Source organism: Plecotus auritus (assembly GCF_963455305.1).
Source record: "Plecotus auritus genome assembly, chromosome: 7".
Classification (NCBI taxonomy): domain Eukaryota; kingdom Metazoa; phylum Chordata; class Mammalia; order Chiroptera; family Vespertilionidae; genus Plecotus; species Plecotus auritus.
This window is the reverse complement of record NC_137774.1, coordinates 159,011,853-159,038,854: the sequence shown is the minus strand read 5'-3', so window position 1 is coordinate 159,038,854 and position 27,002 is coordinate 159,011,853. Positions and strand designations below refer to the sequence as shown.

At 39.6% G+C, this 27,002-nt stretch overlaps 1 protein-coding gene across 9 annotated transcripts in view; it reads right to left on the bottom strand.

Annotated features, from left to right (window-relative positions):
• CDH18 (cadherin 18) overlaps positions 1-27,002 on the bottom strand; it is a 727,687-nt gene that overhangs the window by 551,128 nt on the left and 149,557 nt on the right. For 5 of the 9 annotated variants that reach the window (XM_080682142.1, XM_080682144.1, XM_080682138.1 and 2 more), the window contains exon 2: positions 15,193-15,373. The exons of the other annotated variants lie outside the window; for them this stretch is intronic. The gene's annotated coding sequence lies outside the window, so the exon portion shown is untranslated. The remainder of the gene's footprint in view (positions 1-15,192; positions 15,374-27,002) is intronic. 9 annotated transcript variants of the gene reach the window in all.

The window sequence follows — 27,002 nt, the reverse complement described above, 5'->3', positions numbered from 1 at the left end:
AGATTATTATGCGTTCAGAGATCATAATAATCTGGCCACTCGGTGTAATTTTGGTATGCTTCAGAATTTGGGTAATTAGTTTATGTGTGCCATGAGATGAAAAAGGTTGAAAATCCCTAGGCTAGACAATAATTGCTTTTGATATTTTTTTCTCCACTTAAGTTGAATATGTCCCTTTGAAAATTAAATGAGCAAAATCCCTTCTTGATATTTCATTGCAACTATGGACTACATTTTCACTATGTTTTCTTTTTGGAAAAAAATGTACTTGGAGTTACTGCGACTGAACTGTATTAGCAAAAATCATGCACGTAGAGATGTAACTGTTTTTAAATTGCAGAAAATTTTACTAACTCTGAAATAGTACTTAAAAATAAAGTGCAACTTAGTTTATAATCTATCATCACCTGATCAAAACTGATTAGTCTTTGAGTCACATATTTTAGAATTCAACATATTGAAAGATCTAAAAAATATGTACTCACATTTAAATTGAAGGGTAATAAAACCGTGCCTCCTTCTCCACAGGTGTGTCTGATGCTAACATATGATTGCTTTTGTTTATAGTAAGTTTCAAAAATAAATTAAAACTCTTCTGCTTTTATTAGAATCCTAAATATTTTCTCAACATAACTAATGCAAATATCACAAACATATGCAAATATTAAAAGCTCACAGCCTCAGAATTTTGCTGAGGTTTACGTTGTTCAGATACTGGGATTTTCAATTCACATAGTATATCATTAGCAAACACACATACTCAGACACAGACTCATACACACATATTGAGTTACAATACACAGGTAATAATAGACAGAGTATCCTATAACTCTGATTGGAAATATTAAACGATTTGATTGCTGGAAGGTATTTTTCTTAACACTATATGACAAGAAGCACTCACATGAAACAAATCGGTGTTACGACCTCTCTGTACCACATGTAAAACAGAAGAAAATGCATCATGCATTTCTCATGTCATGGAATAACAGAAGAAAAATGGCACTTGTGAAACTGACCCGAATATTTGTTTTCAGAAATATATCCTTGTGCAAGCAGCTGAGCCCTCGTAGCAGTTTGTGTATGTAATGTATAAAGCATTGCATAAGCAAGAAAGCATTTCACAAGGTCAGAAGTAAAACACATCTGAACCTGCTGTTAACATTCAGCCAAATATACTGCAGATTTTCTGTAATCATTTCTTTCTGTCACTGTGGATCAGATGCCATGCAACCCACACAGAAAACGATGGCATGAATTCCCTTTCTGCAAGAATATACTTTGCAATATAAAAGGAATGAACTGTACCAATTCAGATGCAGAATCTCACTGCATTGCATATTCTCAGACAACAGAAATCTTTAACTCTAATAAAAATCATTCATAAGGATTTGTGTCTGTGAAAGTAAATGTACAAGGTTAAAATACTGTATAGTGGAGATTCAGTTGAAATAAAAATCCTTAATAAATACAAGTATTTCCTTCTAAATTCAGAGTAAAAATAATGTGACAAGTGATGCAAAATGATTGGCACTGGGCCATTCCCCCCTTCTCCTGATCAGAACTTTTGTTATTTTTATGCTAAGCACAGCATAACCGCATCCTAATTTCATGGCACATAAGTTGGTATGTCTTGACATCAAAATAATATGGCTGTCAAGAATGATAGACCTAAACATATAAAATACAAACAAGCAAAGGGTAGTAAGAGGGAAAACTTAATTTTATCTTAATAGATCATTTAATGTCACACACACACACACCCCTTACATACATGCTCATGGCATATCTCTTTACATTTCAAAAGCAAATAATAGGAATTGTACTTCAGCAGAGTAAATTTTGTGAAACTTTTATATCTAAAAATAATTATAAGATATATTTTAAAGAATGATTCTTCACATTTCTAAACTCATTTTTACTTTTCTATATGTTAACCATCTTGTATAATAAAAGCCTAATATGCTAAGTGTTTGGTCGTCCAGTTGTCCGGTCAACCATTCAAAGCATAATATGCTAAGGTCACTCAACTGCTCGCTATGATGTGCACTGACCACCAGGGGCCAAATGCTCTGACTGGTAGGTTAGCTTGCTGCTGGGGTCCAACCAATTGGGACTGAGCGAGACAGGCCAGACATGCCCTGGAGACCTCCCGCAGTGCCTCCCAGGCTAGCCAACCTCCCGCATCCCTCCCCAACCCCGATTTGGCACCAGTGGCATCCCTTGGCCTGGCCTGTACCCTCTTGCAATCCATGCTGAGGGGCCCCCTCCTCACCCCATCCCCCGAGTGCATGAATTTTGTGCACCGGGCCTCTAGTGTTTTATATTTAAGTAGTCCTGTTTTTTAAATTGATACTACTTTCAGGGATATTGTAAACATTTCATTGTGTATCTGTTCATGATACCTGAATCTTGTCAAACTTTTCCAACATTCTATCTTAACAGTGGCATCAGATCCTGGCCTCAAGTAATTATTCTCCTTCCTACTCAGAATTACCCATTTTTTGGCTAATCTGCCCAAAAGCTGTATTCTACAGTATCTATATAGTAATTAATATTCACAACAGAACTTGTTTTCATTTTACAAGTGATTGTTATGATAATCATTAGATATTTATGAGATGTTAACTCATTCTCCTAATGACATACAGCTAGTAGTAATTTGTTGAGCTATCACCTGAGTTGTCAAAGTCTAGCTAGAAAAGCCCTCTACTCCACAACTAGAAATATTGCCACCTCAGGTGTCAGTGTCCGCCTGAGCTGTGGCCACTGTGATAAACATAAATGTTCATGAACTCCCATTATGTCTGATGAGTGGGACTTAAAAGCTGTGGACTACACTAGGTGACAGTCTGCTAATTTAGTACCAATTTCCAGACTTTCTAACCCCAGGCCCACAGTCAGCATCTTTGCCTCTATGCATCTCACTTCCCTCATTTGTGAAATAACCATAAAAAATATCAAACTTGTTAAACCTACTAGTGTGTGGTAACATTAAATGAGACCTAGAAAAAATATTTTTAAAAGTACATTTTAAAATGCATTCAAATTTAAAATTGTAGTGGCAGAAAAACAAAAGACAACACAGTAGACTAGATACACATTAACCTATAGGTTCAATGAAGATCTATCAATAAGTAGAAACAGCAGAAGAGAAAAAAATTATAATGCATTTAAAAAGGTATAGGCAAAGGGAAGTCTAAAGGAAAAAAAAATACATGGATAGATGTTTCTCTTTTCATATCCTCATCACCCAACCCTGATGCTAATATCACCACTATACCCATAAGATTATTGCAATAAATATATCTCATTCTGGGATTTCAAAGATGACAAAAATGAACATAATTGCATAAAAAGGATTTCAGATGTCCTGCTTGGCAGTTCCCCAAAGGAAAATAACTCCTTCCTTCCTTCTCAATGTACTCTTCAACAGTGGTTCTCAGAGTTATACTGCTACCACCAGAAGTAGAAGCTCCTACGAGCATGTTGGGACTCCACAGGCCCCATCTCAACCTGTTGAATTCAAAGCTCAGGGGAGAAGTCCAAGTTCACCGTGTTAACAAGGTCTCCAGGTGATTCCTATACACACTAACATTTCAGAATCACTGCTCAACACACAGACCTGACATCAAAGGAACCAGGCTTGCTGTGTGGTACAATAAGAAATGCACCCATAGTGTGTATGTAGCTCTGCAGTCTGATATGTGTATGAAGGTCTGAGGTGGGGAAGAGCAGAGATGGCCTTTGTTATCCAAAGAATATTTAAATGTCTGCTCTGGGCTTGCCCCTGAGCTCAGTGTTGAGGTCACAAAAGTGAATAAAGCCTAAGCCCTGCCTTTGCATAACTCAAGTAATTAACTGTAATGATGCAGGTTCTCATCAAACCAAGAAGGACTCATAATTCCCAGGAAGGTGATATTTGAGCAGCATCTTGACAAGCACTTCAGCAACTTGAGAAGTTTTAGGAGATGACCTAATGAATAATGCTTCATTGGAAAGCCAGCCCAAGCAGTGGTAACATGTTCAAAGTCATAGCAGCTGGAGGAAGTTTGACTATGTTGGAAATCTGGCAGTAGAAGTCCAATAGCCAAAAGCTAAAAAGCAGATGCAAAAATTGCAAGATAGGAATTGGAGATGTGGAACCAGGTCAGGAGAATGCTAAACTGCATGTCATCCTAAGAAACCAAACTTGATTCTCTGTTGCTTATGGGAGTCACTGAAAACTTTCAAGACAGTGACAATCTTATAAGAGTCTAGTTTAAAGAGGAGAATGTAGGATAAACTTAAGGCAAGACTAGATTCAAAGAAGATTTTGAACTAGACATAATAAATCAAAATGTGGTCCTAAATTATGAAAGTGATGATAAGGATGAAGAAGAAAATATGATTTCCAGAGGTATTTATTTGTGCCACAAATAACATTGGTAATATAAGAAAACTAGAGGCCGGGTGCACGAAATTCGTGCAGGGGGGTGGGGGTTGTCCCTCAGCCCAGCCTGCATCCTCTCCAATCTGGGACCCCTCGAGGTATGTCCGACTGCCCGAATAGGCCTGATCCCACCGGGCAGTCGGACATCCCTCTCACAATCCAGGACTGCTGGCTCCCAACTGCTCACCTGCCTGCCTTCCTGATTGCCCCTAACTGCTTCTGCCCACCAGCCTGATCACCCCCTAACCACTCCCCTGCCAGCCTGATTGCCCCTAATTTCCCTCCCCTACAGGCCTGGTCCCCCCAAACTGCCCTTCCCTGCAGGCCCCGTTGCCCCCAACCTCCCTCCTCTGCCTTCCTGGTCACTCCTAACTGCCCTCCCCTGCTGGCCATCTTGTGGCAGCCATCTTTTGTCCACATGGGGGCAGGATCTTTGACCACATGGGGGCAGGCATCTTGTGTGTTGGAGTGATGGTCAATTTGCATATTACTCTTTTATTAGATAGGATAGAGGCCTGGTGCACAGGTGGGGGCCAGCTGGTTTGCCCTGAATGGTGTCCCAGATCAGGCTGGGGGTTCCCTTGGGGTGTGGGGCAGCCTGAGTGAGGGGCCTGTGGTGGTTTGCAGGCTTGCCAAGCCCCCTGGTGACCCAAGCGGAGGCCCTGGTATCTGGGATTTATTTATCTTCTATAATTGAAACTTTGTAGCCTTGAGCGGAGGCCATGGCCGGCCAGAGCGGGCGGAAAGCTTGGCTTCCTCCATTGCCGGGGAAACCCAAGCCTCCTGTTCGCTCCGTGGCCACGGCCATCTTGGTTGGGTTAATTTGCCTACTTGCTCCTGACTGGCTGGTGGGCGTGGCTTGCGGGCGTAGCGGAGGTACAGTCAATTTGCATGTTTCTCTTTTATTAGTGTAGATAGAGTATTGGTTTTTGCCAAATCCAATTAGTTCCTAACATCTGACTCGTCCTAGATTTATGTCATGTGCTAACATTCAATAAGACTCCTCTTTATGAAAATGAATTATTTTAAGTTAGTGAATTTATTTCAAAACATGTCTTTATCTCTATCTCAGGCATAGAGCTCCTGAAACAATTTATGCTTCTATGGAATCTGTAGAACAAGTAATATGTGAAACCCCTACAAGGTTAACATGAGCACACATCTTTCATTTTAACAAAGAAAACTGAAGGAGTTACACTAGAAAAAAAAAATTAGGAGTGTAACGAAAAGAGCGGTGGGAAACACAGAAATGGGTTATTAGAGAGGTTGATGTAGTTCTCACAGCCTGATGGTGGACTTTGTTATAGGGTGTCTCCTTCCTTGAACATCTATTGAGGAAGCACAATACTTCTTTACCAGGTAAGGGCAGAGACATCCAACAGACAGTTTTCCAATTTGGGTTGAACACAACAGGGAATGCTACAATTTGCCACTGGTGTGCCTGCAAATATATTAGAACTTTAACATATTCATTTTAATTCATCCTCTAAAATTTTCCATTTTGGCCTATGCTATTGATTTGAATAATGTGTTAGTATAGCAGTATATATTCATAATTTATCATTACAAAATATATGTATTTGGGAGAAGATGTTCAGTCGCTTGCTGATTAAAGGAGCCTGAATTCAATCAAGAAGTTTTGGAGACCACGACCTGGAGCCTTGTTTTTTGAAAGTCTCTCTAGACAAATGCTAATTCTAGCTCCAGTTTTTCATGGTCCATGGGGACCAAAAAGTAAAGGGAAATGCAGAACACACTTCAATGTAAAGAACTCTTTTAATTTGTATTTGTTACTTTATGACTCCTGGGATTTAAAATGTTCAGACTTATGAGATCATTGTCATATTTTATTGCAAATTATGTTCATACTTACAATCCTTCCTCTAGTGAAATAATTGTTTGTATCCTTATTCTGATGAGTAGAAGTAGTAGTATTATAATGGCTAAGACTGTTCCTTAGAAATTATTTGACCCACAAAATATCAAAGACCAGGAACCTTTGGCATACAGACAATTTTGCTAGTTCTATTATTCTACTCTACCTTCCTTCCATGTACCCTTGGCTTTTGATACTGTGCTGATATGACTTGCCTCATCTAATTGCTATATATGTTAGAGACTATGCACTTTAGCTCAACACTAAATTAGTTTCTGACTAGAATGATTTGAAATGTCAGGGCACAGCATCTTTCTAGTAAATCAAATACAATGTCTGCATTGAGAGAAATTCCAATTGGGGAGACAGTTAAACCATGGGTCCCTTACATTTTCTAGTTTGACAGATTTTGTAGAACATGCCTAAAAGGACTGAGGGGAACCATAAAGGTGTGTGTTTAATAGGAGGTAGAAAACTGTCTTAAACCTCTTCTAATTATTGTGCTTATTTTCCCCTGAATATAGAGCATAAAGTTCAAGGTTTTATATGTTACTGTCTATATTTCAAAGCACCTACCAAGGTTTGGTCTAGTCATACTGGTTGAAAAACTCCCAAAATGAGAATTGTTGGAAGATCGTCATCATTCACCAGTCAGACTCCTTTACATATAATGACTCTGTGCGAACAACAATGTAATGTTTCCATGCATTGGGACAGAAGTGACAGTGTATTTCTGCCATCTCTCTTTGTTCTTCAAAGAAAAACATGAAGGTGCATTAGTATTCTAAGGTCTAAGTATTTCAGGTGTCTAGAGAAGTCTGGAATTGTGAACTTGCTACCTTTATAGTGTGCTGGTCTAGGAGAGGCTATGTAAGCACTCAGTGAACAGCGCAAGAATAAATATTTTTTTGTGACACAGTTAAGTCCAAGTTTCCCTGCTTATTTGAGACTATGTATATAAAGCTTCAGGGCTAAACATGTACAGGACTTGGTACAGAAGTAGGAGCCACCCATGCCTCTTCTCAGACTTCTATCTGAGAATTGGGGAGAAAGTGTGCTCTGGCACACAACAATGACACAGTTTTAATAAAGTGAGGTCAACTCTGTTCACCACGGTCCAAGCCCAGCCCAGGCAGAGGAGACAGCGATTTAAAAGAACATAACACTAACAACTGCATTTTGATAATGGACTCTGAGGTTGATATGTTTCCATGTCTAAAATATACTTATTACAGATCTTTAAAAAGATAATTATTAAACTGAATTGCAAATGTAATTTATAGTGGAACATGCTAACTTACTTAGTTTCTATGTGATTGCTAAATTTTAAAGTTTATAAATCATGTGCCTAATAATACCCCACCCATCCAGTTGGAGCTTCCTCTTCCCAACATGTTATGTTTTTTACATTAGCTGATTGACCTCTAAAAGTCTAAGCAAGTCCTGAAATTCTCCATTCCTCTGAGAATCACTTAGTTTTTTAAAAGACCATATAAAATAATAGCAATAGATAACAGCAAAATTCATAAAAGATATGTTTTTTTGGGAAAAAGTTATAGAAATTCAATCCCCAAGAGATACAGTCTTCATAAATCTAAATAGAAATATAGAACGTAAGATTCATGATGTGCACATATCAAATTTATTAATTTAAGAAACATTCCTTTTTTGTTGGTCTGTAAATTTGCTTGACACTGGGGATAAAAGAATGAGAAAAAATAAAGCGGTTACTCTCATTGAGCTTACAGCCTAACTGTAGCATATGAATGACTCAAATCATCCTCCAACTATGTATCTACCAATTTTGATTGTTATGAGGAAAATACAAGATGTGTTGAAAACATATAAGAGGGAGTCTAATTCTAGTATTTGGAATTTTTAAAAATTCCTTAAAAATTACAATAACCATACAATATAATGAATTCTAAAAACAGGAGGTGCGTGGCATCTTAAGAAAATCAAAAAGAAGTAAGCCAGTGCGGTTGAAGGGCAAGTTCTAGGAGTGTATGAAATGATGTGAAGTCTTTTATCCAAAGAGCAATGGAAAATCCATAGCAGAGATTTGGGCAGTAGAGTGGTATCAAGAGATTTCTGTTTAAAACAGTGGTTCTCAACCTTTCTAATGCCGCGACCCTTTAATACAGTTCCTCATGTTGTGGTGTCCCCCAACCATAAAATTATTTTCGTTGCTACTTCATAACTATAATTTTGCTACTGTTATGAATCGTAATGTAAATATCTGTGTTTTCCGATGGTCTTAGCCTCTACAGCAGCAGCTCTCAACCTGTGGGTCACGAACCACGGGTTGAGAACCGCTAGCAGGTTTGCCTAAGACCATCGGAAAACACAGATATTTACATTATGATTCATAACAGTAGCAAAATTATAGTTATGAAGTAGCAACGAAAATAATTTTATGGTTGGGGGACACCACAACATGAATTAGAAAGGTTGAGAACCACTGGTTTAAAATAATATTTTGGGATTTAGTATTGAGAATAGATCTGAGGGGACAGAGAGAGGGTGGGGAGATATCTCTTAGTATCCTATAGAGTAATTTATAAAATATACTAGAGGCCTGGTGCATGGATTCGTGCACCAGTGGGGTCCCTCAGCCTGGCCTGTGCCCTCTCGCAATCTGGGACCCCTCAGGGCAGCCGTGGGCAAACTACAGCCCGCGGGCCAGATCCGGCCCGTTCGGCTGTTCTATCCGGCCCGCGGAGCCGAAAGAGCGGAGGGTTCTCTTGCTCTCCCCTCCACTCCTTTACTTTGAATTTATATTAGTTCACACAAACACTCCATCCATGCTTTTGTTCCGGCCCTCCGGTCCAGTTTAAGAACCCATTGTGGCCCTCGAGTCAAAAAGTTTGCCCACCCCTGCCTCAGGGGATGTCAGACTGCCAGTTTCAGCCCGATCCTACTCATCCTGGCTCTGCTGTGCCTGCTGCCTCTGCTGCTCGATAGCACTGCCACTGAAGCAGTAGAAGCTTGTGCCACTGCTGTGCTCACCAGCCATGAGCCCAGTGTCTGGTGCCCGTTGGTCAGCTGAGCTGTGCTCCTGCTGTGGGAGCACACTGACCACCAGGGGACAGCTTCTTCATTGAGCGTCTGGCCCCTGTGGTCAGTGCACATCATAGCAACTGGCTGAACGGTCGAACGGTGATCCAATGGTAGAACGGTCAAATGTTAGACTGGTCACTTAGGGTTTTATATATATATAAATAATAATAGCCTGTCTGGCCTCACATAATTTCTCAATGAGAGACATCCATCACGGAAAATATTTTTTTTACAGATTTTTCTCTCAATCAAAGAAAACAAGACCCTAAATAGTCATACAAATTAAAGATAGAACAGCATTAGGTGGGGCGTTATACAATTCCCACATATTTAAGGTAAAAAGCAGTAGTTCCTTAAGAGATTAAGGCAAAATACTGCATTCTATTTCATTTACACACACTGCCTACCAATTAAAGAGTAAAAATTGAGAAATGGAAGCCAAAAAGGAACTAAACATTTCCTTTCCCTTATGTTTATTTATACATTAGCAACAGGTATCTCAAGCTATAACAAAGCAATAGGATAGAATGTGACCATTACTCAAAATCTTCCCTAATATTCACTAAATACCCCTCACAATGTTAATCTTCCCTGATGTGGTCAAATATTATTTTTCACAATGATCAGTTTCAATTTTACGTTACCCTTAACTATTCATATTTTTCACACATATAAAGATCAATAGAAAGTCAGGCTTAATTTTTTGGAGGTAAAAACAGTTTTTATTGTCTTTTGTTAAATTGTGTTTTTTTTTTTAGATGAAAACTGTATATTAGGATGAAAAGACTTGTTTTTCCTTTAAAACCGGTATACATTACACATGCCTAGAATTGTTTATATTTAGATCTTTGAAGACTGCTGCTTTTTTTTTTGACTGATTTTCAAACTATATTTCACAGCAAGTTGTTTACAGAGTTTAAATCTGTTAAATTTGAAAGGTTGAAAAGTCAAAATGAGAGTTTCTGTTCTATTTCTAAAGTATGGTTATGTATAAAAATGAAAACAGGGAGGGAAAATAGTTGCATTTACATAATAAGCTTTGAAAATACCAAGAATAAGAATATGATAAAAGAAAACAAATAAACAACCATTAGAAAGTGGCAAGACCCTAGCCAGTTTGGCTCAGTGGATAGAGTGTAGGCCTGCAGACTAAAGGGCCCCGGATTTAATTCCAGTCAAGGGCAATACTTAGGTTGCAGGCTTGTTCCCTGGTCAGGGCATATGTGGGAGGTAACCAATCAAAGTGTCTCTCTCACATTGATGTCTCTCTCTGTCTCTCCCCATCCCTTCCACTCTCTCTAAAAAAGAATGGAAAAATATCCTTGGGTGAGGATTAAAACAGAAGAAGAAGAAAGCAGCAAAAAGGTTGCCAAGAAAGTTGTATTTTTTCTAAATCAAAACTATAAGAATTTAGTGTAGTAAATCACTTGGCCTTGAATAGTTAGCACTGTTGTACTTCACGCATAGGAAACCACAGTCAATGGTACTCAGATATAGATATTTACGTACATTTCTCTCTATGATCCAGCATTTGGTTGTATATAATATTCTGAGATCACAGTGATCACAGGTAACCCTTCAATTGTATGAGGTTATTATGACATTCATACATAGGAACAATAAAGTTGGGGTGATAATTTAATTTGTTGACATTGAAGAGAGATTTAATCTAAAATGCTTAGTTAAATGAAAGGGAATGCTATACATTCATAATAAAATTAAACATACGTGTACAAACATACACAGTAACTGCTCAGGGAAAAACCTCTTCAAGTAAAGATTGTAATGACAGGTTGAATTGCTTGATGATGTTCTATCTCATGCAACTTGAAAATTGTCTTATGAGGGAAGGGGCAGGAAAGGGCATGTGGGATCTGGCTTTGGATAAAGAGATGTCCTCCCTCTTTGTCTTCATTTCTGCACCTCCTCCTTATACAAGCCTAGGTCAGAGTACTAGCTGTCTAAATAGGCAAGAAACACTTATTCCCTATCTCTATGGCGTATCATCAATTAAAACATCTGCTAAGAATCAGAAAATTAAATTTGTGTTCTTAATACTAACAACAAAAAATATAAAAATATAAATTTTTAAAAATATTAAAATTATACATAAAATCAAATTTTCCATTTGTCTTAGTAATTCAATTTTAAATATTATTCCTGGAAAAAATATATATAATTTTTTCCTATAGAACAATAACTGAAGACAGTAATATCGCTGACCAAATTGTAGTATAAAAATATTAACATGTCACCACATATGTGATTTGACAGACTAAAGCACAGCAGAAATGTCTCCTCCCATTTCTTGATAGTAATTTTACTCAACTTACATTGAGGTTGCCCCATATACTTTGCAAAACCAAAGCTAGGTTGCAATGGTTTAGAAACGCATGGTGTTTGTTTTGCTATTAATTTAGCTTGCCTCAAACATACAATCATGCTATTTTTAGCATATCACTAGTCCCATAATTTTGGTGTTCTTTCAGTTTCAGAAAAAAATGAAAATAATTATTTCATTGTGTTGAATTCTAGTATTTCTATCTACTTCTTTATTTCTCTACTAGAGGCCCGATGCACGAAATTCATGCAAGAATAGGCCTTCCAAGGGAGGATCCAAAATGGCGGCATAGGTAAACACCTAAACTGCTGCCTCGCACAACAATTTCAAAACTACAACTAAAAGACAAAATGTCTATCACCCAGAACCACGGGAAAGCTGGCTGAGTGGAAGTTCTACAACTAGAAGAAAAGAGCAAACAGCATTGAGAGGTGCACAAGCGCTGAAAAGCTGAGGTACAGAGGCACGCGAATCGGGCTGGCGACGGGCGACTGGGAGCGCTGCTTTTTTCAACCTGAAGGGAGACAATTCCTGATTACTCCGAACTCCAGTTTCTGGGGAGATGCGGGGGACCCAAACTCCTATAGGGAGAAGCTGGTCTGTCTGCCGTGGGGTCGGAAAGTGCGGGAGGCTTGCTTGAAGGGCTGTGTGCAGGAATAATTGTTTACTGTGCTGGGGCGCGGGATGCGGGGACACGGTCGGAGATGCAGAGCCGGCTTACTGGCAGCCATCGCTGTTTGCCACACCCTGAGACCCCGCCCTGCACAATCTACAAACCCACCCAAGCTCCAAGCAGCGGCTTTAGCATATGAATGACCTGCCCTATTGCAGCTTAACCTAGCAAACTTGCAGCTCCGGTCAGACAGCTCCAAAACCTCCAAACCCCAAGCAAAGAGGAGAAAACTGTAGTTCTCGCTGTAGTGCCTGCTGGGTGGCCTCAGACAGTAGCTGACTTGCACCCCATTAGAGATCCAGAAGCCAGTGTACCTAGTGGTCAGTGTGAGACACCAGATTTCAACTCCTCACATCCATAAGTGACACATTCAAGAGGCAGACTCAGTGAGCACCAAAGCCCCACTGAAACAAGTCCTGCACCATAAGTGTGTCTCCAGTGCAGCAGTTCTTCCATTATAGACACAGCAGTTCCTCACAGCCAATTGGCCTGGAGGTCAATTCCTCCCAGTGTACCAACAGCAATCAAGGCTTAACTATACCAAGACTTTGCACTCAGCCCACAAAGGGGTGTACCAAAGGCGTCCACCTCAGGTGATTGGGGAGGCTGAGCTACTGGCCCCTATAGGTCTCTGACCACACAAAGCCACTCCATCAACACAGGGAAGCAGCAAAATGCGGAGACAAAGAAACATGTCACAAATGAAAGAAATGGAGGAAAGCAAACTACTGGATGACGTAGAGTTCAGAACCACATTTATAAGGTTACTCAAGAATCCTCTAAAAACCGCTGAGGAACTTAGTGAGACCTTTAAGGATCTTAATGAGAATGCCAAAGAAATGGAAAAGGACCAGTCAGAAATTAAGCATACACTGTCTGAAATAAAGAATATACAAAAACTCAACTGTAGATCAACGTACCCCAAGAATCAAACCAAAGATCTGAAATCTGAGGAAACAAAAAACACCCAACCAGAAAAACAAAAAGAAAAAAAGAATCCAAAAATATGAAGATAGTGTAAGGAGCCTCTGGGACAACTTTAAGCATACCAACATCCGAATTTTTGGGGTGCCAGAAGAGAGAGAGCAAAATATTGAAAACCTATTAGAAGAAATAATGACAGAAAACTTTCCCTACCTGGTGAAAGAAATAGACTTACAAGTTCAGGAAGCACACAGAACCCCATACAAGAGGAATCCAAAGAGGACCACACCAAGACACATCATAATTAAAATGCCAAGGGCAAAAGACAAAGAGAGAATCTTGAAAGCAGCAAGAGAAAAACGATTAGTTACCTACAAGGGAGTACCCATACGACTGTCATCTGATTTCTCGGCAGAAACTATGCAGGCCAGGAGGGAGTGGCAAGAAATATTCAAAGTGATGAACAGCAAGAACCTACAACCAAGATTACTCTACCCAGCAAAGCTATCATTCAGAGTTGAAGGTCAGATAAAGAGCTTCACAGACAAGAAAAAGCTAAAGGAGTTCATCACCACCAAACCAGGATTACATGAAATGCTGAAGGGTATTCTTTAAGAAGAGGAAGAAGAAGAAAAAGGTAAAGATAAAAATTATGAACAACAAAATGACATCAAATACATACCTACCAACAAGTGAATCTAAAAATCAAGTGAATAAAAAATCTGAAGAACAGAATGGACTGGTGAATATAATAGAATCAGGGACATAGAAAGGGAGTGGACTGACAATTCTCAGGGGGAAGGGGGTGTGAGGGGTGCGGGAAGAGATTGGACAAAAATCTTACACCTATGGGTGAGGACAGTGGTGGGGGGTAAGGGCATGGGGTGGGGTGGGGAATCAGGTGGAGGGGAGCTATGGGGGGAAAAAAAGAGGAACACCTGTAATAATCTGAACAATAAAGATTTATTTAAAAAAAAAAAAAAAAGAATAGGCCTTCCTTCCCCAGCTGCCGGCACAGGCTTCCCTTTCAGCCCTGGCTTCATCTGGAAGGTAGTCTGGAAGGACATCCGGTCTAATTAGCATATTACACTTTTATTATTATAGACTAGACACATGCAAGTCTTCATTCTGATTATATATATGTATATGTGTGTGTATGTATATATATATATATATATATATATATATATATATATATATACACACACACATATAAAGCCAGCTACTGCAACGACCAGAATGACTGAGACCAGAACACCACAGCCCCTCACCCAGACTGGCCCCGCACCCTAGGGTGCAGTTAGAGGTGTCCCTAGGCAACAAGATAGGGTGCGAGTTTGATGGGGGAAAGTTGAAGAAATAGGGGGGAAGGTCTTAAGGGTCTACAGGGTTAGGGTGGTTGGAGTGTGCTGGGGAAGGAAGAGGAAGATGGGATTGGAAAACGGCTCAGCACAGGACCTTTCTCATTGCGAACCAGGACACCAGGACAGCGCCAGCAGAGGACTGAATGGGCGGTTGTTTCATGAATGCGCTTGGGACCGACATGTTCCTGGCAGCGGCAGCACTCCCGAAACCTCACTGATTCCAAATAGTAAACAGCTATCAATGTCAAAGAACAGAAAAATCCTCTCCAACTAGAGGCCCTGGACTTGTAAAACGACTGAAGGAGACACCATTTAAGGAGGAGCTAGAAAAACCGGAAGTATGCGACCAGAGGATTGTGGGATTGTGGGATTGTGGAGGACGCCTGGGCGCCTAGCGCTAAAACGTGAGCCTGTTACTGCACATGTGCATAGTCAGCCCTATAGTCCTCAGTTTCCCAGTATTTGGACGTGACTTCTGATGGGAAATTGTTTCTATTCAGAATTAAAGGTTTTGTTTGTTACCTTGGTTTGAAGCGGAGGACAAGAGCCGGGCATATGACCAGCTCTAGGAGGAGTACACGCACACACCCCAGGGCCTGCAGATGAGGCGCACCGCCCTCGGAGCCTTCAATGAAACCATCAAGGTCTTCGAAGAGCAGGGCCAGACTCAGAGAAGTGCAGCCAGGAGTATCTGGAGCGCTTCCTGTGTGAGGACAACGAAAAAGAGATGCAGAGGATCCCGCTGAACTCAGAAAGGCTCAAGCCTCGCATCCCCGAGATCCAGGAGAACCGCATGAAGTTGGAGCAGGAGCTGCGGACACAGGCCGTGGGCAACCGGGAGATCGATAAGCGCATGAACAGCCTGAAGCCAGAACTCATGCAGCTGCACAAGATCCGAGATCAGCACCTGGTATGGCTCACCCGGAAAGGCGCCCGGCAGAAGAAAACCAAGGAGGGGTTGGGAATCGAAAATGAGCCTGAAGACCAGTGTGCACTGATGAGGATGAGGATGACCTCCCCCACCTTGAGGAAGGAACCTGGTGTGTGGGCAAGGTCACCGCACGCAGGCTGAGGGGATGCTGAGCGGCCAGAGGGATGGTACCTTCCTCACCGGTGAGAGCAGCCAGCGGGGATACCCAGCACTGTGTCATCTACCGTGTGGCCACTGGCTTGGGTTTTGGGGAACCCTACAACCTGTATGGGCCTCTGAAGGAGCTGGTGCAGCACACCTTCCTGTGCAACACAGCCATGCACTTCCTGTCACACTGGCACATCCCGTGCGAGCCCCGCCCTCCCCCAGCCCACTGACTCATACAGAGCAGGACTCCGTCTTTCTGTCTGTCTGTCTGTCTCTCTTCTTTGTGAATCTTTCTCTGTCTCAGTCTCTCTCTTGCTTTCTCTGAGTCTCTTCCTGTCACTCTTTCCATCCCCATTTCTGTTCTCTCTGTCTCTCTTAGTCTCTGTGCCTCTAAGTCTCTGTTAGAGGAGTGTGCCTCCTCCACCCCATGCCCCCTTTCCCCATGGGCACTGCCCTCCCTGGCTCTGGCTGCCCCCACCAGTTCCTACAGTTCCCCCAGCTCCCCAGCCTGTACCTGCCATGTTTACAAAGGCCTCTGGGGTGCTCAGCCCCAGCCTGGTGCCCTGATTTTTAAGCCATAGGCCTGGGGTCAGGGCAGGAAGGAACTTTGCTGGGCCACTTCCAAGAACCTCAGCTGTGACATTTGGGGCCACCCCACAGACCCAACTTCCCCTCGAAACCCTGACTTAAAACCTGCACCGGTTACCCCCACCTGGAGCTGCTGCCCAGAAGACCTCCTCCCACAAAAGCAAAATTATTAAAAAGAACCTCAAGAGCTGGGCCCTATGTGACCCCAGGCTTCCCGGGAACCGAGGCTGCTGCAGGTGCTGCTGGGCCAGCCGAGATGCACCGCTGCCCACAGCACCTCTGCTCCATGCAGTTTCAAGGCTTCTCCTTGATCATGTTGGGCTCTGATTTTGTTTCCTGATTGTAAACCCATTTTCTCCTCTTTTGGGACAAGAACCCCGGTTTTCTATGCTGCCATGGACCCCCCTCCTGGCTGCCCAGCTAGGCTGGCAGGTGGGTTTTGTATGGTACGTTGATACTGATGTGGATATAAAACATTGAACTCAAAAAAAAAAAAAAAAGAAAAAAAAAAAAGGAAAATGGGATAGTGACGAATAAGAAACTTTGGAGACAGTGAAGGGCAGTTTGTCCAAACTGTTGAGAGCTCAGAATTAGAGTTTAATTGGAATAGAAATCCCGCTAATAGCACCTGATGCCTGAAATCTGAGCACTCTACTTTTAGGTTTTCCAGTTCAAGTTTTTGGAGACTGCCTATTAAAACATTCCGGTTGGAAAGTGTTTGTATAGAAGCCCATAAGTATTAAGTATTTGCTGTGTTTACCATGCTTAGAGCTCTCTGTAAGGAATATGGAATAATGTTAAATGCCTCATGTTCTCAAGAAGCTTGACTTTTAAAATAAAAAATAAAGAAGAAATATAAATATTAAAAAAAGAGGAAGCTTGAGTTTTAGGGGTGAAATTGGGCAGCCAGGCGAGCGGTTAGTGCGATCAGGTAGGCAGGCAAAGTGGTTAGAGGCAGATGGGCCTAAACCGGCACTCAGACATCCCCCAAAAGGTCCCAGATTGTGAGAGGATGTAGGCCGGGCTGAGGGACACCACCCCCTCTGTGCACCAGGCCTCTAGTACGTGTGTGTGTGTGTGTGTGTGTGTGTGTGTATACACACATATATAAAAGTCAAAGGAATACAATATTTCAATGATTGAATAAGGAAATACATATAAATTATTAAGTACATTACAAATAATGGGTGTTCTGCAAAGTTTAACTCAATGTTCTCTCTCTCTTTTTTTTTTGTTAATTGTGTTTAGGTATCTTCTTTTATAAAAATAGACCTAGTCAAAAAACAAACAAACAAACTCAACCTTATCTTACCATAACCTCCATTGAATAACAAAATTTCTCTGTGGCCTTTCATCTTTAAACTCCTCAAGCACATAGACTGTACTTGCTATTTCCATGCCTCATTTACCGTTATTACTAGTTTGTAATCCAGCCTTTATTCCTCAGCTTTATTTCTTTAAAAATGCCTAGCAACCAAGAGTAGGATATAAATAATTGATTCAAGAGAAAAACAATTCTGAAGCTGAAATGCCTGTTCAAATCCTATCTCTGCAATTTACTGGTCATGGTACCCTGAGCTTTTTGCCCCCTCCTCATTCATTGTACCTTATCTGTCATAAAGAGTTTTAAAATGGGATGAGTTCATACAGTCTGGAACAGAGTAATTGTTGATTGCATGTTAGTTATTATTATAATCTTGTTGAGTCCAATGGCATTCTCTCCTTCATCCTACTTCATTTTCAGTATTTAACATTCTGACACCTGCTTCTTCTTGAAAATCTCATTTTAATTACAATACACTTAAATGCATTGTCCATTTATTTTGTCTACTCTTTCTTCTCTTCTGTCTTTTGGCATTCCTCTACCTCATGCCTTCAGTATGGTCATTGACAATCTGTCCTTGACTTTTCTGCTGGTCTCTCTGGGTGCTCATGACTTTAGTAAATTACCATTTGTAACTAAAATCTATAAAATATATTCAATGACAACCGCATATGCACCTCAGTCCTTTTATAACTCCCTAATTTCCATATGAATAACAACATTAAATCATCCTTCCTGAACGCTTTAGGTGAGTTGCTAAATTCATTAGACGTCAAAATCAATATTTTATATATTCCTGCACCCTGGAAATTATAAAACACTTCCATCTGTCTTATTTCTTTCAAAGAGTCTTCTCTATTACATTGTAGAAACCTAGAAAATATTTTCAGCTCCTTGTTTACTGAGTACATGGTAAAACTATACTTCCCCATTCCCTTGTGTACGGGTGCAACCATGCAAATAGTTATGTCCCTTGAGTTTTGAGTAGATGTGACATGTTATACTTAATTGTTAGCATTCTCCTTCCCTCTGTTACTGCAACTGTCAGCATACAAGGTGATGGCTGTGCCATTAGCTTGGTAACAGCAGAACACAAGGATTAAATTATCAGCTCACACAATGGACATGTGATAGGCAACATGCATATAAACACTTATTGTAATAAACCATTGACATTTTGAGGTTGTTTGATTCTGCGGCATAACCTAGCTTACTCTGACCCTATCTTGACTTACATTCTGCTCTGATGGTTAGCTTCTAGAATTAAGTTGGCAAGATGCCACATTATTTCTTATCTTTATTTTTTAAGTGAAAAGTAAAAGCCGACAGAAAATAGAGACAAAATGCGCATGAATTAGCATTTGTCTCTGAATTTTTACTAATTATTAGGTTCTCGGTATTTTGATGAAGAAATGATAACTTGCTCACTTGTTCATTCAAGCAGCAGCCAATCAGCACTTGATAATTTATATGCTCTAATCTTACTCTCCCTAATGCTGCCACACTTTCACACCCCTTATTTGCCCTTTCTCAGAAAATTTTCAGGTCTCTCTAAAGTCTGCCATGTCAAGGTCAAAGTCCTTTCTCTGTGGCTGTTAATCCTTTAATGATCCAATGGAAATTCATATCATTTGATTCCCAAACTCATAATTTCTATTACAGTGGGAAAGATGGCTTAGATGACCCTGAGAAACCACATTTTCATTTTAAAAAAAATTTCTCATGCTGTTTCCCAAATCTAAGGGTTTTTCACATTTCTCTGTATTTCTAAATTTGAGCTATCCTTCATGTCATTTTTAACTCTCTTATTTTTTATAAATATAAATTCCTTATTTCTTCAATGGAAAGTTGTGATTTCACCAATTACATCAAGGGTAATTACAATCTCCAGTGCCAGAGCGATGTCTTATACACAGCAGGCACTTAAAACACTGTTGAAAAAAAGAAATGAATCTGGCCCGTGCTTTAGGAGATAATAATATATGCATTATTATATTGACATTCTTGTTCAATAATTTTGTTTTGCTAAAACAATGTCCTGTTTAACTTCAACAGCATGATCAAGTTTTCAATTTAAACACTTAGAGTGTAAGTTATTTAATTAATACAGTTATCAGATAATGAAGAGCTTTAATTGGGTATGAAAAAGGCTGTCTATTAAATTTATTAATTCATTTACCCCAGACATGTTGCCTTACTGAACAAAAGAGCTTTCTTCTTCCACAAGATGGTTCTCACTTGGCCATCTCTCTTTTAACTAGTCCCCTCCCTTTCACTCTAACACTAATGCCAGGAGAATGACAGGAACCTATTATTCTATCATTTTATTAGTCTAAAGTAAGTTTGACATTTATATCTTTTCTGAAATGAATAAATATTAGTTTAGACATGTTTTTCTTCAACCAGCACATATCTATCTGGTGGTCCTGAATTGTATTAAAATTGTATTGGTGCTAAAATTGTTTATTACATAAAACAGAGCTTGCTTAATGTTTTCAGAAAAATGTGTGAAACCACCCAAAAGAATATTCTAAAAAAAGTTTTTAGCTGGAAAAACTTTTATCTGAGTGCCTCTTCATAAGAGATGAAGGAGGAATAGTACAAAGGTTTAGAATATGCTTTATTACTTCTGTTTTTCTGTTGTGTGTATAAAATATATGTGTGCATATATATATGAATATATGTGTAATACATAGATAAATACATATACATTAAACACATATAGATATATAAACACATATAGATATAACATCTATGTATTCATATACTTATATGTATATATGAATATTTGTGTTATCTACACATATATTATACATACATGTATATGTGTATAGATATATGCACATGTATAGCTATATGTATGTACATACAAATAAATATACATACATACAATTATCTTTCAAATTTTCTTAGATAATAGTAAGTATTCCAAGAAGGCTACCCCAGTATACTGCCAAAATATGAGTTATGCATCTACCATTTTTTTCTTTAAGATAATTGTTTACTTACTTGATGTAATGGCTACATTTGACAATATGATGAAATATGTGAATTCTCTTCAAAACATGTGTATAAACTTTCACAAATAATTCATGGAATTTCTGGATACTCTAACTCAACCATCAGTGTCATTTATAGAAACCCTATTAGTTATTGATCTAAAATGTATTTATTTAGCCATTATTTCATTTTTAGAATTTGGAATTCCACAATTCCGTGTTAGATCTGCTACTAAGAATGTATATGGTCTTGGGTCCTTTTGTCTTAGTTTTTTTTTTTTTAATCTAAAAATACAATGATCAGAATACACTACATAAACATCAGTACAAAGTTCCTATTATAGCTATGGGTTATCTATTATTTTTAGTAAAAGTGAATTAAAGCACTGCCAACTTTGGGATATCGATATGTGTCTATCTATGTTATTGATAAATGTTCTGTGGTTTTGTGTTTCATCAGAACTACCAACATTAATACCATTTTTTCAAAATGTATTTGTATTGATTTCAGAGAGGAAGGAAGGGGGAGAGAGAGAGAGAAACGTCAATGATGGGAGAGATTCATTGATTGGCTGCCCCCTGCATGCCTCCTACTGGGGATTGAGCCCACAACCTGGGCATGTGCCTGTGACCAGAATCCAAACCAGGACCCTTCAGTCAGATGCTCAATCCACTGAGCCAAACTGGCAAGCCCCCCGCTTTTTTATTTTTTAGTACACCACTCATTTCCACAGAGATTAAGCTTTTAGGATAGATGGGAATATTAAAAAATACATGCTAATTCTCTTTAACATTATATCTGAATATATGAAGTTGAATTCTATAAACTAATACACACATGTACACAGCAGTCAGAAACCATTTAATAATTTCTAGATGAAGTTATAGAAAAACATTGAGAGATGTATTTTTAAAATAACAGTACCTCACAACGATGTTCTTCACGAGCTATGTCTATTCTCTTTACAAACTAACATTAATCATAGAACATTATCTATAATAATAAAAGCATAATATGCTAATTAGACCAGACAGCCAGACGACCTTCTGGATGAAGCCTGGGCTGCGAGGGAAGCCCGGGTCCTGGGTGCCTGTGGCAGCCAGAGAGAAGCCGGTGCCGGCAGCCGGGGGAAGGAAGGCCTCCTCTTGCACAAATACCGTGCATCAGGCCTCTAGTTTGCCTATAACGTAGCCAGTTTATTAATGAAATCATTTTTTTTAAATGTGACAGAAACCATGTTACTGTGCATATTCATAATTATTTTAATACTATATAAAAAAAAACAAAATTAACAATAAAATTTGTTTCAGTTTCTGGTTTAGCCTTACTTACATATTCCCCCTCCAACTCTATTAAATACACTACAAAGTGATTAAAAATGTTGGAAATGATGAAATTAAGAAACAGCTGAAATAGTAATTTTACTTCTCTTATCACATTATAACTAAGTAATAATGACATTGTGGTTATCTATCTATCCTATATAATAAAAGGCTAATATGCAAATTGACCAAATGGCTGAACGACCAGTTGCTATGATGTGCACTGACCACCAGGGGGCAGACTCACAACCCTGGTGGTCAGTGCACTCCCACAGCACTGCTCAGCTGACCAATGGGCAAGATGCAGGGCTCATGTCTGGCAAGTGCTGCTGTGGCGGCAAGAGCCTCTCCAGATCAGGGCTGACTAGGCACGAGCTGTGCAGGCGCAGCAGGCAGGAGAGGCAGGGGGCGTTGGACTGCTGGTTTCGGCCTGATCCCTGCAGGCCATGCCAAGGAATCCGAGGACCTCTAGTAACTAAATAAATATTGTAATATCATAGTATTAAGATTATTCTAATGCTGGCTATTGTTGTCTCCTTAAAGATAAAAACAACTTTATTTTGTACAACACATATAATTACTTAAATTTAATGAATAACATAGTGGTAATATGAGGCAGTTCTTTCTGCAAATAGAAGCTGTCGAGTTTATTAAATTTGAATTAAGTTGAAAATTCTTTGACTTTGTAATGAGATAAGGCATTAATTGAACCCTATATATAAGTTGGAAATTTACATCTATTTTGAGTTTGTATAGGAAATAAGAGAAATGAGATGACAGAAGAGAAATATGATAACAAATAGAGGCAGAAGGAGAGAAAAGCATGGCAAGCATTTTATTTGTATGTATTTTTTTTAGCATTTTAGTTTGTATACTTGTGTTTTGCTTTAAAGAGAACATTTAAAGTTTATGCTATTCTCTATTTCTATTGCTGGATATTTGTGTATTGATTAATAATTCACTTAATAACTTTGAGGAACTTTTCTTTAAGAATGGTAGAAAGTTTTAAAGACATAAATATCTTATAGGCAACATCAGACTACAGCCACACATTTAATAAAATGAAAATCAAACCAATGTTTAGATAGCAAAAGTAACTTTCTATTAATAGTAGAAAATAATAAATTATTATCCTGCTATTTTTGTTACAGATATGCTATCATAAATAAATAAAATTGTTTTGTTTTTGTTTAGAAAATTGTATCCTTTTTTTCAGAGAGACATGTAAAATCATCAATAAATGTCTGGGCACAGCTTTAAATTTCAGCAAATGTCAGAGTAGAATAAATTCTAAATGAAGGATACGTCTTTGCTTACAGTTGTGTAAAGAAGCATTTATTTAAATGAAGTTTCATATCCCTTGTCTTAAAGGCACAATTCAGATTATTCCAAAATAAGGACACCTGTATTTAAAATTTTTAAATACTTTTTGTTTGTTTCTCTATCTTTAAAAGACATGCTATTTCTATGTTTTGACTTTTAAAAAGGAACAATTTGAGATTATACATTTACTAATTACATGTCAAGTATTATACATTACTATGACAAATATCTATCGTGGCAAAATGATCTTCATTGTTTTATATAAACAATTTCCCAATTGAAATAGCATGGGCTTCAAGTAACAAGGCTCATTGAACTTTAAAAAATAAATGTAATCTATGCTTATATGAATATATCAAAAAATAATCTTGGATGACAACAACATACTTTAACAATAAACTATTACATATTAGGTGGACCATGTGCCCATTCTAAATTTTCTAGTTCATAAGCATTTTGTTATTTACATAAGAAAGCATATTCCTATAAGGAAGATAAAAATGGCATTGTTTCTATTATAGCATTTTAGAATATGTTCTGAGAATTCCTAACCCCATGCAATGTTCTATTTAAAAATGAAAGAATTATATTTATGTTCATGTAATTTTGGAAAATGCAGCATGATGCATTCTGGGCTTGGACCTTAAAATGCAAACTAGTTTATTAAAGGCATTGCAAGTACTGTAATAATGGAAACTATTTTGCTTTAAACCCCTGATTTTTATAATTTTATTGATCAGGATAGTGCTATCAATATTGTAGTTATTGTTATGTTTGATTTGTTTTATTTTATAACTGATTAGTTTCTGGTGATACTTGTAGAATTATGGAAAAGGCTGGTCTAACTTTAAGTGAGAAAATGGAAAAGTCAAGCTTACCAAGCATGAAAGAAGACAACATTAGAAAAAGAAGTTGCAAGGTCTTTATTTTCTTCTCAATTTTTTTTTCACTCTGCTAAAACAGGAATATATATATATATATATATATATATATATATATATATATATATATATATACTAGAGGCCTGGTGCATTAAATTTGTGCATGGGGGGGGGGCAGTGGGTGTCCCTCAGCACAGCCTGCACCCTCTCCAATCTGGAACCCCTTGAGGGATGTCCAACTGCCTGGTAGGATCGGGCCTAAATGGGCAGTCGGACATCCCTCTCACAATCCAGAACTGCTGGCTCCCAACTGCTTGCCTGCCTGCCTTCCTGATTGTCCCTAACCCCTTCTGCCTGCCAGCCTGATCACCCTCTAATCACTCCTCTGCCAGCCTGATTGATGCCTAACTGCTCCCCTGCCAGCCTGTTTGCCCCTAACTGCCCTCCCCTGCAGGCCTGGTCCCCCTCAACTGCTCTCCCCTGTAGGCCTGGGTCCACCCCAACTGCCTTTCCCTGCAGGCCCAGTCGCCCCAACTTTCCTCCTCTGCCAGCCTGGTCACCCCTAACTGCCCTCCTCTGCAGGCTTGATCGCCCCCAACTGCCAGCCCTTGCAGGCCTGGCCCCTCCCAACTGCCCTCCCCTGCTGGCCTGATCACCCACAACTGCCCTCACTTGCAGGCCTGGTCCCTCCCAAATGCCCTCCCCTGCTGGCCATCTTGTGGTGGCCATCTTGTGTCTACATGGGGGCAGCCATATTGTGTGTTGGAGTGATGGTCAATTTGCATATTATTCTTTTATTAGATAGGATTAGATAGGATAAAGGCCTGGTGCATGGGTGGGGGCTAGCTGTTTTGCCCTGAAGGGTGTCCCGGATCAGGGATCAGGGTGGGGGTTCCCTTGGGGTGTGGGGCAGCCTGGGCGAGGAGCCTGTGATGGTTTGCAGGCTGGCCACGCCCCCAAGCGGAGGCCCTGGGATCTGAGATTTATTTATCTTCTATAATTGAAACTTTGTAGCCTGGCCGAAACCAGTTTGGCTCAGTGGATAGAGTGTTGGCCTGCAGACTGAAGGGTCCCGGGTTCGATTCCAGTCAAGGGCATGTACCTTGGTTGCAGGCACATCCCCACTGGGAGGTGTGCAGGAGGCAGCTGATCGATGTTTCTCTCTCGTCGATTTTTCTAGCTCTCTATCCCTCTCCCTTCCTCTCTGTAAAATATCAATAAAATATATTTAAAAAAAAAAAAAAAAAGAAACTTTGTAGCCTGGAGTGGAGCCAAGCCTTCTGCTTGCTCTGTGGTGGCAGCCATTTCTGTTGGGACTTATTTATCTTCTATAATTGAAACTTTTTAGCCTTAAGTGGAGGCCAAGGCAGGCCAGGGCTGCAGAAGCTTGGCTTCCTCCATCACCAGGGGCAACCCTAGCCTCCTGCTCTCTCCAGCTCTGTGGCTGCTGCCATTTTCATTGGGATTTATCTTCTATCATTGGAACTTTGTAGCATTGAGTGGAGGCCTGGGCTGGCAAGGGCAGGCGGAAAGCTTGGCTTCCTCCATTGCCGGGGAAACCCAAGCCTCCCTCCTGTTCTCTGTGTGGCCGCAGCTATCTTGGTTGTGTTTATTTGCATATTTGCTCCTGATTGGCTGGTGGGAGTGGCTTGTGGCCATGGCTTATGGGTGTAATGGAGGTATGGTCAATTTGCATATTACTCTTTTATTAGATAGGATAAAAACCTAATATGCAAAGTGTCCCCTGGGTAGTTTGACCAACAGGGAGTTCGATTGCTTGCTATGATGTGCTCTGATCACCAGGGGTTGACATGGAATGAGGAAGGCCCCAGCCTACAGCTGGCAGACCAGGCAGGAAGGGAAGCCCTGGCTGGCAGCTGCTAGGGACCCTACCCATGCATGAATTTTGTGCACTGGGCCTCTAGTTTATTTATAAACTCTCAACATAATCACTGGCACATATTCATACAAGTCTGTATGAAATAGTACAAGTGTCCCAGACTAGAATGTAAAGCAGTAAAATGTATTGAAAGTGCTTTTCCACCATCAGATTTTCTGCCTTTTTCTTCCAGGATTCTTGCTCCACACACAGCCCAGTGGCCCTTGGGAAATTCTTGTGCTTGAGGCTGCCTTGCTTGGAATAACATTGAACATTCTAGATCCTTCTGTACCTCATGAAAACTAACCTGCTCTGTTTTACCACTTTCTTTTGATACTGCTATGTTTTTTTTCTGATTCTAGTGATCTTTTTTTACTTCATCCTTTGTTATGCCATTCCTCTATAAGAGATGCATCAATTATTCCCATCTAACCAGATGAAATGTACATATCTTAACTTGACACATGAAGCTCTCCAACATTCAAGTATTTGATCTATGATAAAGTTAACCCAAAGTACAACTCTTTTCTAAATCAAAGAATAAAACCATTTCTGCATTTTCACACAAAAAGTACTAGGTTGTGCATTGCTGAGTTGAGCAAAAAAAAATAAAAAAAAAATGGCTGTGTCTATATGTAACAGAGATGAATTGCACAGTAAAAAAAAACAGAAAATGTGAAATCAAAAACTACGTTTCCCTAACAGAAGCTAAGTTTGTTTTTGGAAACCATTTCTGCTTGGTAGAAGAAAACTTAATGTTGTTGTTATAAGGTATTCTAGTCACTCCCACTATTTAAAACAGCTTTAATTAGGAAAAGAATCAGTCAACTTCAAGTATCTTCATCTCACTCACTGTCCACAATTTCTTCCTGAGATTCCTCCACTTCTCCAGGGTCTTTTGTTGTCTAAGATATTTGCTAAAGAGCCATGTCCTATT